Source organism: Pithys albifrons, chromosome 5 (assembly GCF_047495875.1).
Source record: "Pithys albifrons albifrons isolate INPA30051 chromosome 5, PitAlb_v1, whole genome shotgun sequence".
NCBI classification, from domain to species: Eukaryota; Metazoa; Chordata; class Aves; order Passeriformes; family Thamnophilidae; genus Pithys; species Pithys albifrons.
This window is the reverse complement of record NC_092462.1, coordinates 61,030,891-61,043,015: the sequence shown is the minus strand read 5'-3', so window position 1 is coordinate 61,043,015 and position 12,125 is coordinate 61,030,891.

Genomic DNA, 12,125 nt, shown 5'->3' with positions numbered 1-12,125 from the left:
GCATTCTTGCAGATCATGTAACTCTTGAACTTACTAAGAGCAGTCAGAGGGCACATTGCCTAGATTCTGTCTCAATCTCCTCTACCTGCCTAGGTACCATGTTAAAACATTCTCAAAGATGGAAGTGCCTCTGCATTTTTTTCTCAAGTATGAAGAGAAATATTAAAAACTTGGTCAAAATATTTGATGTATTTTCAGTGTAATCCCAGTTGATATGCCTATAGCCAGGCCTCAGGGGAGCAATAGAAAAGTCTGGTTTCTGGACTGTGATGAATTTGAATATTATCAATATGCCTTGTCATAAATATGAGGTGCTTCTGAGCATGGGCTCAAGAGAGCTGTGAATGCTCAGCAGATGCCAAGTGGGCATCCATGACTTCCAACCTCCTTCAGGGATATGTAGGAACTGAAAGGAAGACTCAAAGTCATGGTTTTATAATACAGATACTTGTTATAGACCTACATCTGACTTCATGCAGCTGAATCTTTATTCAGTGTGCTCTTAGTCGCTTTTAATTATCTTTATTTGTCAGATTGGACAATCAAGGCAAATGTGGGTAAGCAGCTTTCCCAAGTCAAAGTATTCAGACTACCAGCTCACCAATTCAGCTGGATACATGAAAGAGTCATGGGATTCAAGTTTTTTATTTAAGGATTTAGATCTAAGGAACTTGATAAGCAAATCTCAGAATAGTCGAGAGGCTCCCTATCCCTGGCCTGGCATCCTGCTACACTGCTGGTACCACTATTGCTGTTGGTATGAGGGAGAAAGACACTCCAGTGAACCACTTGTGATAATTTGAGCTATTAGAAAAATTTCACTAAATTTCAAGGAGCAGCCATTGAAATTAAAGAAGAAAGACAAAACTCCCTCTCCTTTCTCATGTGATTCCCATGAGAAAGCAATTGGTCCCCCATGGTGATTCTTACATGGATTGCACATGACAGTACCAACACACAAATTAAGTAGAGATTGGTATTTCCTCTTTCTGAAAATTAATTTTTCATAAGTTATTATAAAGTATTTTATTGAATCAGATCTTAAGTATCTTCCTTGCAGTGCCCCAGTCCTCACCACTTTCTTTTGCCTGAGCACTTTGCTCTTAGCCCATGAATAATGAAACTGAGCAATTATATACAAGCAATGACTCCTGCTGCAAAGCCCAGAAACTAATCCGATGGGGCCTTTCTCTTTTACTTTTGAAAGTCTGGGCACCCCTGAGGGGAAGAAGGTGATACTTGCCCTTAGTAATCTGGGTAAAAGGCACAGTGGACATTTCACAGTGCTCTAGTTGCTCACTTTACTTAACCTTGTAAAATTTTTATTGTAGTATAATGGGATTGAAACCCCTCTGAATTTCAAATTCTTTTTACCCACAGCTGTTGTAGTTACTAGTGAGGAAATGTCAGCATTTATTTATGGCACCACAACACTATATAGTTCCTTCATGAGCTGTATATTTCTGATACTTTTCACCTCATTTAAAAACTTGTTTCAAAGAGACCTTGAATAAATTTTGCAGTGCTGCAGTTGTGAACACAGAGGTGAATCCACTGACACAGCTTCAACAGATGCTTTTACTACTGTTCATTAACTTTAGCTCTGCTGCCATCAGAATTATATAAGGAACATAAAGGAAATTAAAAAAAAAAATGACTCATGCAATTTGATTTCTGCTGTGTCATTTCCCACTGTTTTTCTCTTAGTACCTCAACAGGTTGGCAATAAAACAGACTACCGAGGTCACAGCACAAAAATGAATGGCAAGGGTTCAAAGTTGAAAATGCAATTATCTCTTCCACTTCCAAACTGAATTGCAAAATTAACATCATTGAGGCTGCAACAGAAAACTCCTTTCAGTTTTTGCTCTGGTTTTATTAGGTAAAGATTTCTACCCTCTCTTTTCCCTGATCCTTCCCCTTTGCCATCCCTCTTCCTCTTCCTTTCCCCCGAATCTTTTCAACTTACTGGTGAGGTTTAGAAACATTTATTTTAGAAAAGGGTTATATTGCATGTGTTAAGTTTGAAAATAATTAATTGCTCCTTTTATGTTCATGTCACATAGAGAACTTGATTCTTCAAATAATTGTTTTATTTGGTTTTATGGATACTTGTTTAATCTAAAGCTACAGTCAAACTTTCTGTTAGTCTAGATATATAAGATCAAACATGGTAAAACGAGCAATTAAGAAAACATTTTTTTTCCTTTCTGCTGCAATTTATGAGCTTGGGAAGTGGAGTAACAGGTGAAACAGGGGGAATGAAAGTACAAGTTCTTATTCACCCAATCTTCATCTATATGCAAAAGAGCTACCTAGCAAGTACTTGGTTTTATCGGTATAACAAAATAGGCATTTGCCAAACATCTACTGGGTTATCATGAAAGAATGCAAACTGAAACTTGCAGGTGCTTCTCTAAGTGAGTCTTTATTGGAGGAAGTCTACAATTGTTCAGGATTATCTAAACAAGCAGATAACACAAGACAGAAGAAAGGCTTTTTCTGAATCTTCTCTGAAAATGAATTTCAGGGAAACAGTGCTGTTCTTGACTTTTAAATGCATTTCTTCATTATGGTCTTTACATTGATGACTTTTTTTACTTCTAGTACATTTACATTCCTATAGTTTGTCTCTCCAATACTCATTTGTTATTAAATTGCTTTTCCTGGATCAATCAGTTTCTAATTGCACTACTGTGAAAGATGTAATCCAACACTATTGATAACACTGTCGTACCACTGTAACTCCATTGAACTCAGTGGGATTACTTCTTATTTATTCCAGTGCAATTACAAGAAAAAGCAGCCATATGACTTCTTTTGGACCAGCTTCGAGTACTAACAGGTCAGATGTTATGAAACAAAAATTCCAGGCAAAACATTCAGTTTAGAATCCATGTGTTAGGACATAAACTCTCTACATGAGCACAATGCTTGAGAGGAATGAATTAAAAAAGAACAAGTTACTGTATTGGAAGCTGTTTTATTCGAAAACACTAAGCATGGATGTATCTAAAATCTCATCTTTTCTTTAAAGGTCAAAATCCTCGATTATTTTAGAATGCAGAACATGATGTCCTCTCTTGGAAAAAATAACCATTTTGAAGTAATCTCAAAAGTCTTTAAATGTGGGTATTAGAGGAGAATTCTTTACATAATAGACATTTTCACAACACCCTACTAATCAGGGTACGAGTCTCCTGAAGACTTTGTTCAATTCCTTTCTCTGCTAGAAAATTAAAATCAAAATTCACTTATCAGAAAAACATGTAAACCACAAAGCAATTGTTTATTTTTCAATAAAGAATATTCAGCATATTAAAGAAATAGTAAATACATATATCAACATTTACTGTAAAATATTCACATTTAGAATTATTATCTTTAGCAATCTTATTTGCAACAGAAAAAATCCTTAGGAATTTTGAATACGAAATGACATGGGTCACCTCCCAGGACATAACTAATGCTGTTAGGCTAATAAGATGATAAGAATAATATTATTCACAGAATCACAGAATCTCCTGAGAAGGAAGAGACTCACAAGGATCATTGAATCATAATGGTCATCCAACAATTTGTGCATTTCTGGGTATTGCTGTCTGCTGCAAACTTGGTGCTACTGAATTTCAAAACTTTGTGTTTGGTTAAACTATTAGCCATCACCTTGGTTTTAAGTGTATTGCTTCCTGTGTGGCAGAATAGAGACATATCAAATAAATCACCATATCTTTCAGTCATTGCTCTTGGGTTCTTAGGGGACACACAGATGGAAAATGAACAAGTAAAAGGAAAGAAGGAGAAATAAAAAATTCAGGTCTGTTAACACTCATAAATCCCCAGGCTTTTCTGCAGATTAAAGGCTCAAGCTAAGGGGATAAAGTTAATCTTAAATTTAAGACAAGTCACTTTTCTTTTTCACATCACAGTATTTTTTGCAGCCAGAAATAAACATTCTCTCATTTGTTCTTCCAAATTTTTTCTATGTTGAGTGATCTTTGCAGAGCATTTCTCAAAAAACTTTTAAAGCTGCACTTATTCTCAGACTCCTAGTAGAAATGTTGCAATGAGTAGAAGATAGATAAATAAATAATTAAATGGAAAGAAGCCTGTGCTAGAGCTGCTCAGACTTCAGGAAAGCCAGATGTGACGTAACTGTAATACAGATTGCATGGTTCATCAAGATTCTGATAGCTGAGGGAAACTTAATAGACAGAGAAAGCTAGTGATAACCTTGAAAGCATTTGGTATAAAAATCTTCAATAAATGAAAATATGAATAAGAAAGTTAATTTGGGGACATGAAAATGCTTAGAAGAATATTTAATTTCTTTGTACAACTTTACCTTTTTTCACTTATGTGCTGTTAAAGTTCTTACCCACAATGCAATGCATTTTACTCATTATATTTAAATTTACCTCATCTAAAATTGTTTTAAATCATATAACAGTTTAGACTGAAAAATGCATATCTAACTTATGAACCACCATACAGACCAAATTTGATGTTTAAATTGTATTTCCCCAAAGCCTGAGAGTGTTAAATTCTGAGATATTAGTGTTAGCATGTCTGCAGGCTTTTCACATTAGCAAATTTTAGGAAGATTGGTTCAGCTGTGTCAGCAGGAACTTGATGATTTGATCATCTTTCCTCTTTTAATACAGAAGAGAATTATGTGAAGCCACATTCACTTTTTTTTTTCCAGTTCACAAACTAAATGCCTGGATGAATAGCAAATATTCAAATGCCCCCTTAAAAATTACCTGAAATTCCTGGATATGTTCTCAGTTAACCCAGACACCATCAAAAAGAAATACTGCCATTTTCTTCACAATACTGTCATTTTTATGACCTCACATCACATTTTGTCACTGAGTTCCATCTTCCCTATGATGCATCATGATTTCCTTTTCAAAGAAGTGATCTGGCATAGGAGCACCTGGCAAAAGAGAATTATCGTAGATAAGGCAGATAATGAAATAGCAGACATCTGTACAATTTCCCAAGACCTCTAGACCATAATCAGAGTTTGGAAGTCAATGATCTTTTTGGTCCTTTTCAAGACAAATCATTCTATGATTCTATGATATTTGAAGTGCAAGTATTCAGAACAGATTTATGACTTTCTGAAATCCCTTCCTATGTAACAATATAAAAAAGTGGAAATAACCTTATTGAAAACAGTTTTGATCTCTAATTTTTTAGCCTCTCTGAAAGTCCCTACTCTGTATCCTAGCACAGGTGAAATGGTGGTATGGAATTTTTTTTTTTACATTTTCCTCATTTACCCAAAGCCAGTGATATAAACTCTATCTGAAAACACCATACAAGCTCACAGCTGCTTTCTTTTTTTAACTGTTTCACTGCATAGCTTTACAGAAAGAAAAAAACAGAAAGAACTATGTTCTGAAATATTATTTCCCAAACTATATTGAATGGACCAAGTGGAGGAATCAAGAAGACTGACCAAGGAGCTGAGGCACTGGAAGGGGCGAGGCTTCATTTTGCTGTTGCTTTGCAGTCCCTTGAAACCAAGAAGTCTTGACATGAGTCTGTTTTACTCACTGATGTAAATACCTTCATTCAGCATTGCATAATGTGAATCTCAGCAAAATAACTGCTGCCAGTGGGAGCCTTATAAAGATACTGATGAAACAAGAGTAGCCTGGGAGACCTGAGAGGGAAAGCCAGAAGCTACTGCTTATGTGCCCCATCTCAGTCTCCGTCTGATGTTTGTCCCCTGGCTGTGAATGCACAGAGGGACCTTGACTGACAGCATAGGACAAATCTCAACTAAAGACCAACTGAGCAAGCTGTGTAACAGTTCAAGGAAATTTTCAGGAGAGGTCTTTAATTCCCAGACTGTGCTCGTTGCCATTGACTGCAATGAAACACTGCAGTAAGGACAGACAATCCTAAATGATGTGGTGGATGTAGTTTCATCAAATTATGACAACTTCATGCTGAGAATCCCTGGCTAGTTTCTTACACTGAGGATCTCTGTAAACGATGTATAAGAATAAATCCTTTCCTCCTTTCCCTCATATTTCTCTTAATATAGGGCATCAGTATCCAGACCAAAACCCATCAGTCAGGGTAGATGACTGGATGAAAGGACAGTATGTTAACAGGAGATGCAAGGGAAAAAATGGTGCCCATTGCTTTTGCTGGTAGCATTAACTGCAGCTTTGAGTAAAATTCTACTTTTGCAATTAATTTCTTTGTCCATTTTCCAAACACTTGCCCCAGGAAATGTTTTCCCTAAGTGTGACTTACCCTGAAAGGCAAGTGAACAACTTGAAGTTAAACATGTATTTTCTGGAGGGGATGGGTCATGGACTTTCATCTGATCTTGAAATGCATGTAGTGCTGTTTATTTCTATATGGAGTCAGTAGATTTTGCTGTATTTCATACAAGACAAAAAATAGTAAGTCAATAAAGAAAACCATGTCTAAGATTCAACAAAGTTGCAAATTTTTATGATTGTCCCATTCCATGCCAGCAGAGTGAAACTGGTAGGGGGATATTTTTATGTCTAATGGGCATATCCAGGCTCCTGCCAAAGGTGCTACATGCCAGATAAGTTGCTGCCAGATTATAAACTTTGAATGACTTGTTATCCAGAGGAGTAAAAGACTTTGCTCCCAGGCTACATTTTGTGATTTTATTAACAGATTCATTGCTACCTTACAGAGCTTCATGAGTCAAAGAGCACCCTTAGCGCTGTCCAAACATCAGGGAAGGATCCAAATGTCCCTTATTATGTAAACTTCCCATTTTGATCTCAGATGGCTCTGGGCAACCTCATCATTCTCTTTTGGATCCAAGAAAACACCAGGATTTCACTTGGAAGATGTGACAGTTGTAAACACAAGGAACAAGCCAATATACAATTTCAGAGAACGAAGGAGGAGAAATTAAATTTTCTGTGACTATGTGAATTAGAATTTAATCAGAGATACAAAGTATAACGCAAAACGACAATACATTGCTTGGACTTGGATCAGCTCAGGAAAGCTTTTCAAAACATGACCCCTACTTGAAACACATACTTATATTCTCTCCTTACTAGAGATATCTTTATGAATCAAGACAGCAAAGCACTCAGACAACCATTAACAGTCATTGAATTTGAGGTTCAGAGAGTCTGCCTCAAAATGTGAAGTGCAATTCTGCAAAGAATATCCTATAAATACAAGGAGATAAAAATGAAGTACATTTAGGGGTCAGCTACAAGTTATTTTCAAGAAAGTAGAAATCTGAAAAAAAAATTGTCAACTTTCTTTTTCATTTATGTGTGCATTTCAGTTAAGTTAAAGAAAAAAATTATGACAATTTTAAAGGGTTTTTTTAAACATTATTGAAAACAGTTTTGAAAGAAAAATTGAGAAGCTTGATTTACAAATTGATAAGTATGTTGATTGTTTTCTAATGCATTTTCCAGTATGTGCCCTTTGGCGAAACACACATGAAGTTATAAAACAGTTTGGTTTCATAATATCTTCAATTTTCAGTGAAAATAGTTTTTAACCCTATGTCATTCAGAAGTATCAGTGTATATAACCAATATGAAAATCGCTTCATCAGTTTTACCTCAAATCAGGTTTTTACAAAGTAGGTCTTCAAAAAAATGTATTTAGAGGGTATTCATTGAAGTCTCAAGAATGTATCTGCTTTAAGTGATGTTTTTACCTATATCCATCCTTTAGTCAACTGTTCTTTAACACTGTCAATGTTTTCAGAGCAATAGTAAATATTCTTTCATAAAGTAAACACTGTTCTCTGCTATATACTATTATTTATATGTATAAAGGTTCCATCAACTGTGTTATTTCAGCAGTCTAAAAAGTAGGTGGGAGATAACTGCTTTGATACTACTCCCCTGTGGGATCTGTAGCAGATCACTGTGCAAAGCTGCTTTTCTGCTTAAAATGCCGAGTCTTTGAAAAGAAATTGTATTTCACATTGTATTTGTATATTGCCTCTCAGCTGAGACCTCCAGATGCTACTACAATACAAAGATTAAATAGCAGCACTATCTGTTAAATAATGAATACCGCAAGCCTGGCGATGAGACATCCATTTGGGATGGGATAGTAAATAACTTTCCCCAGGTCATGAGATTCATTATTGCCAGAGAAAGCATGGAGAGTGCAAGAGCCTCATGTCTAGAAAAAGGGATGCATGAATACTCTTGCAGGATCTCTGCTGGGGTAGTACAGTCTTGCTGTGTTTGACCAGGTATTAAGCAAAATAATGACTCCGAAAATAATGACACTGCTCATCAAAGGGGGAAACTGTTAGGATCTAACGGCTATCTGAGAAGGACACAAGGTGATTCGGGGCTCCACCACTCCGCAGATGAAAAACTGGACTAGAAATACAGCGGAAGCAGTATCTTGCACTGCTTCTGTACTAATAAAATAGCCTCAGGAAACCTTCCTGGGCGCTGGAGAGCAGTCAAATGTGTCAACTGAACAGGCCTGGCTGTGCATAAATTCAGGGCTGACCAACCACAATTCATGAGATCAAGAGCCATTCATGGGTCAGGAGCCATTCCTAGTTAACCATTTGCCTCCTGGCAAAAACTCAGTTCTAGAGGGCAAGCGATGTAAAAGTACGGACATATGGCATCTCCTGCCAGCTCTGTTCAAAGGCAGAGATTGGCCCTAGCATGTTAAACCTCCTCATACCTCCACTAACCTTTGTAGTACCTCTGAGCTCAGTCCTGCATTTAGGACACTTTGAAGGTCAGACCAGGTTTGACTGCAAGATTTCCTCTCTATGTTCATTGTACTGGTCAGAGGATTGTTATTACCTTTACTGTCAGAGACATCTCATGGCCAGAAGGGAGCTACGTGCACCTTCAGGACAGAACCAGCCCCACAGTTAATCACACGCTGTGGCACATAATGGTAAGTGGAGCCGACCTTCACTGTGCAGTACTCCTCTAACAGAGTCCTCGTGTGTGATCTGACCACTGCCATCCTCAGGCAGTTGCTTGGCAACACCATTTTCGATATTCACTTTCCAGGCATTAGGTAATAAACTCACCAATGAGGCTACAGCTGCCTTATTTCCTCTGCTGTTTGCAGCAGAAGATAAAGTGAATCTGTGGTATCTTAGTGATATGTCTAAACAACTGCCTGAAGACATTCTTTTGTTACAAATTTAATTCATCTGTTTCAACTGACAGGTCCTTTACCCCTAGCTGGCTGCCTCATGTTTGGAAACAAGGAGAGAGAAAGAGCACCTGAGGAGCTGCTGTTTCTCTCTGTGCATCAGCATACCAAGGAGTATCGGCAGCTGCATGCCTGGGTGTCCTGCAGGATGCAAACTACAGCCAGCACTTGCTGGACACAAAAAAACAGTATAAACTGAACTGTGCAAGAGCATAAGTAACTATCATATTTCCTGACTGGGATGATGATACTGGTGGAAAAAGTGAAAAATTGAGATTTGCAAGCTACAACTGTCTAATGAGTCAAAGGAGGCTCTGGACTAGCATACCTTCCCTTCTTTCTCATGGAAAAGAGCATGATTTGCAGTGAAAGGACAGGGTAGACTGAGCAGCCTAGGACCCATTCATTTGTCACTGATTTTCCTGCACTGATAAAATGAAGATAATTTATTAACTTCTATTTACCAAGAAATTGCTTAAAACTAGCCAGAGGGGTCTGTGATGTTTCATGACAGATTTGACCAGAAAGCCTTCATGATGTGTGACTGGGATTTTGTGTTTTATGCCACAATTGGATAAGTCAGTATCTTGAATTTCTAAATGCATTTGAGACACACACAAAGAGTTGCAAACACTCCTGTAACACGAAATAAACAAACTCAATGAGAAATAGAGTGAAAGAAATTAATGTAACCTATTGTTATGTTATCAAAAATAAGTCATCCAGCCTGAGTTACTCTCTGGGCTCTTTCATAAGTCAGTGGAGAAGATGGATGATGTGCCTTAGAGACGAGGAGCCTTCCTGACTACAGAGAGGGTCTAAAAATGAGAACATGAGAATAGACACCTAATCTTAAATAGCTTATGTTAGTTGAGTTGAATCCTATCCAAATTTCTATAGATAACATACCACTCTTTGGTTGGGCCAAATGAACTTGTCCTGAGAAAAGTCAGAAGAGAAAGAGACTAGGTATCTGTTACACATGACAGCTTTCACACAGTCAGATGAGCAATCTGTTACCTATCTCTGATTTTATGACTCCACTATAAACAGACATCTAGAATTCTGGAGGAGAATACATATAAATTGGGTAGAATAGATCAGTGCTAACTACAGAGAAGAAATTCTACTGGATCAAATTAAGCATTTATCCCTGTTTCTGTCTCCAGCATTGGCCAAGAGCAGTGCCTAGTAAAAAAGATGTAGCAATAGGATTGAGTCCTAATGTTTGACAGCCAGAAATTAATAAGGACTTGTTTGTCAGAGGCTGTATCCTTATGTTTTTACTTAGGAATCTGTCCTAGTTGAGCAGGAGGGACCAGCTAACCCTGTGTGGGGGTGATCAAAGCTGTATATTCTACCCCCTCTATTCATTCCCCAAGGACAATGGACCATTAGCAGCAGCTGCCCAGGGAGCCATTATCACCTTCACACTCAGCCTGAGGGGGCGGAGCTGCTAATGGGCCATCAACAGTTCAATACCCCCTGGCTCCCAGAGTTAATCACCCATTGTGTGAGTCCCCGCCCAGGGGGAGGGACTGGGTGCTCCCTGAGGGTACATAAGTGGTGGGTAAGAAGACCTTGGGAACTTCTCGTCGGATCCAGAGGAGCAGCAGGACCTTGACAGGAAGAGATCACTGCTCTCGCCCAGACCACAGCCCTTGCCTGCACCAACAGGCTTTTTCTTTTCCTTTTGCTGTGGACTTGGGGGAACCACAGGGGTCTCAGCACAAGGGCTAACAAACCCCCTTGGGTTTGTGCCCCAGGACACTGGGCTATACTGCTGGGTTTCTGTGAGTTGAAAGCAATTTCCCTTTTGGGTCAGTGTTTTTATTGTAATATTATTATTAAATTTTAGGTCTGACTTATAATCTCTCTTGTGGTGAGTTCATTTCCCCTGCTGGTTTGCCTTTAAACCAGCACAGAATCCTATATCATCTTCTCTTCGTGGTTAATTTTCTTCAAAATGAAACCAAGTAGAATTTGTCAAAAAACCATTTTGGATTTCCCAATATTGAATGCTGCCCAGAAGAATAAGAGAAAAAATGGCCACAGATTCTGATATAAAAAGGGATGAACTCCTACCATGAATTGTGTCCATCCTGAAGATTGCATTCAAGGTGAGCTCCACCTTGCTGGGTCTGTGTGTCTCAGTGCAGCAGGCTTTCATTTCATAGTCTGAGTTCATAAGAAACAACTATTCCTCCCTGTTATATAATTCTAAGAAAATATTTAAGGATGAAGGTTGCTTTGTAAATGTCAGATATTACTTTTGCTAACATCAACATATCATTGAGACAGCTGTTTGATATTCAAACTAATCACAAGGAAAATGCGCTGCCTGGGATTTCACTAAGTGTACCTAGCAGGGGTTCCCTATCACATAAATGAGAGTATGAATGCAGCCATGAAAAGCTGAGGTGATGAAAAGAAAGATAACAACTTCAAATACTGATGCTGGAGCACGTGTTGCTAGCACAGCATTTCTCTCCTGCCATGCAAGGAGCACATTTCAGGTCCTGAGACGTGCTGTGTGTGAAGGCTGCAGCTCTGTGTGACTAAAGAGGTTGTTGATGCTCTCTCCTCGCAAACCAGAACAGAAAGAAAGTCTGCCCCTCCTGATGCAGTGTATGTCCAGAGAGATTGTAAAAGAAACAAGTTTCACGAGAGCCCCAGTGGTGTATGACTGAGCATCATACCTTGTAGCATATGAAGGGAAATGTCAAGCCCTGTCAATGCTCTGCTTGCGAGGACGGACAGCAACCCGTGTCTGTGCAACTCAGCAGAAATGAAGTGTCATTTAAATCACTTATGTACAGAAATGAGCAATTCTGTCAGCAGCTACACCTTCCCTTTCAAGTATTCTACCACTTTTGGAAATCAAGAACTGGATTTGACAATGGATTTAACATCATAGTTTATAATTGCTTGCCAAGCACCCA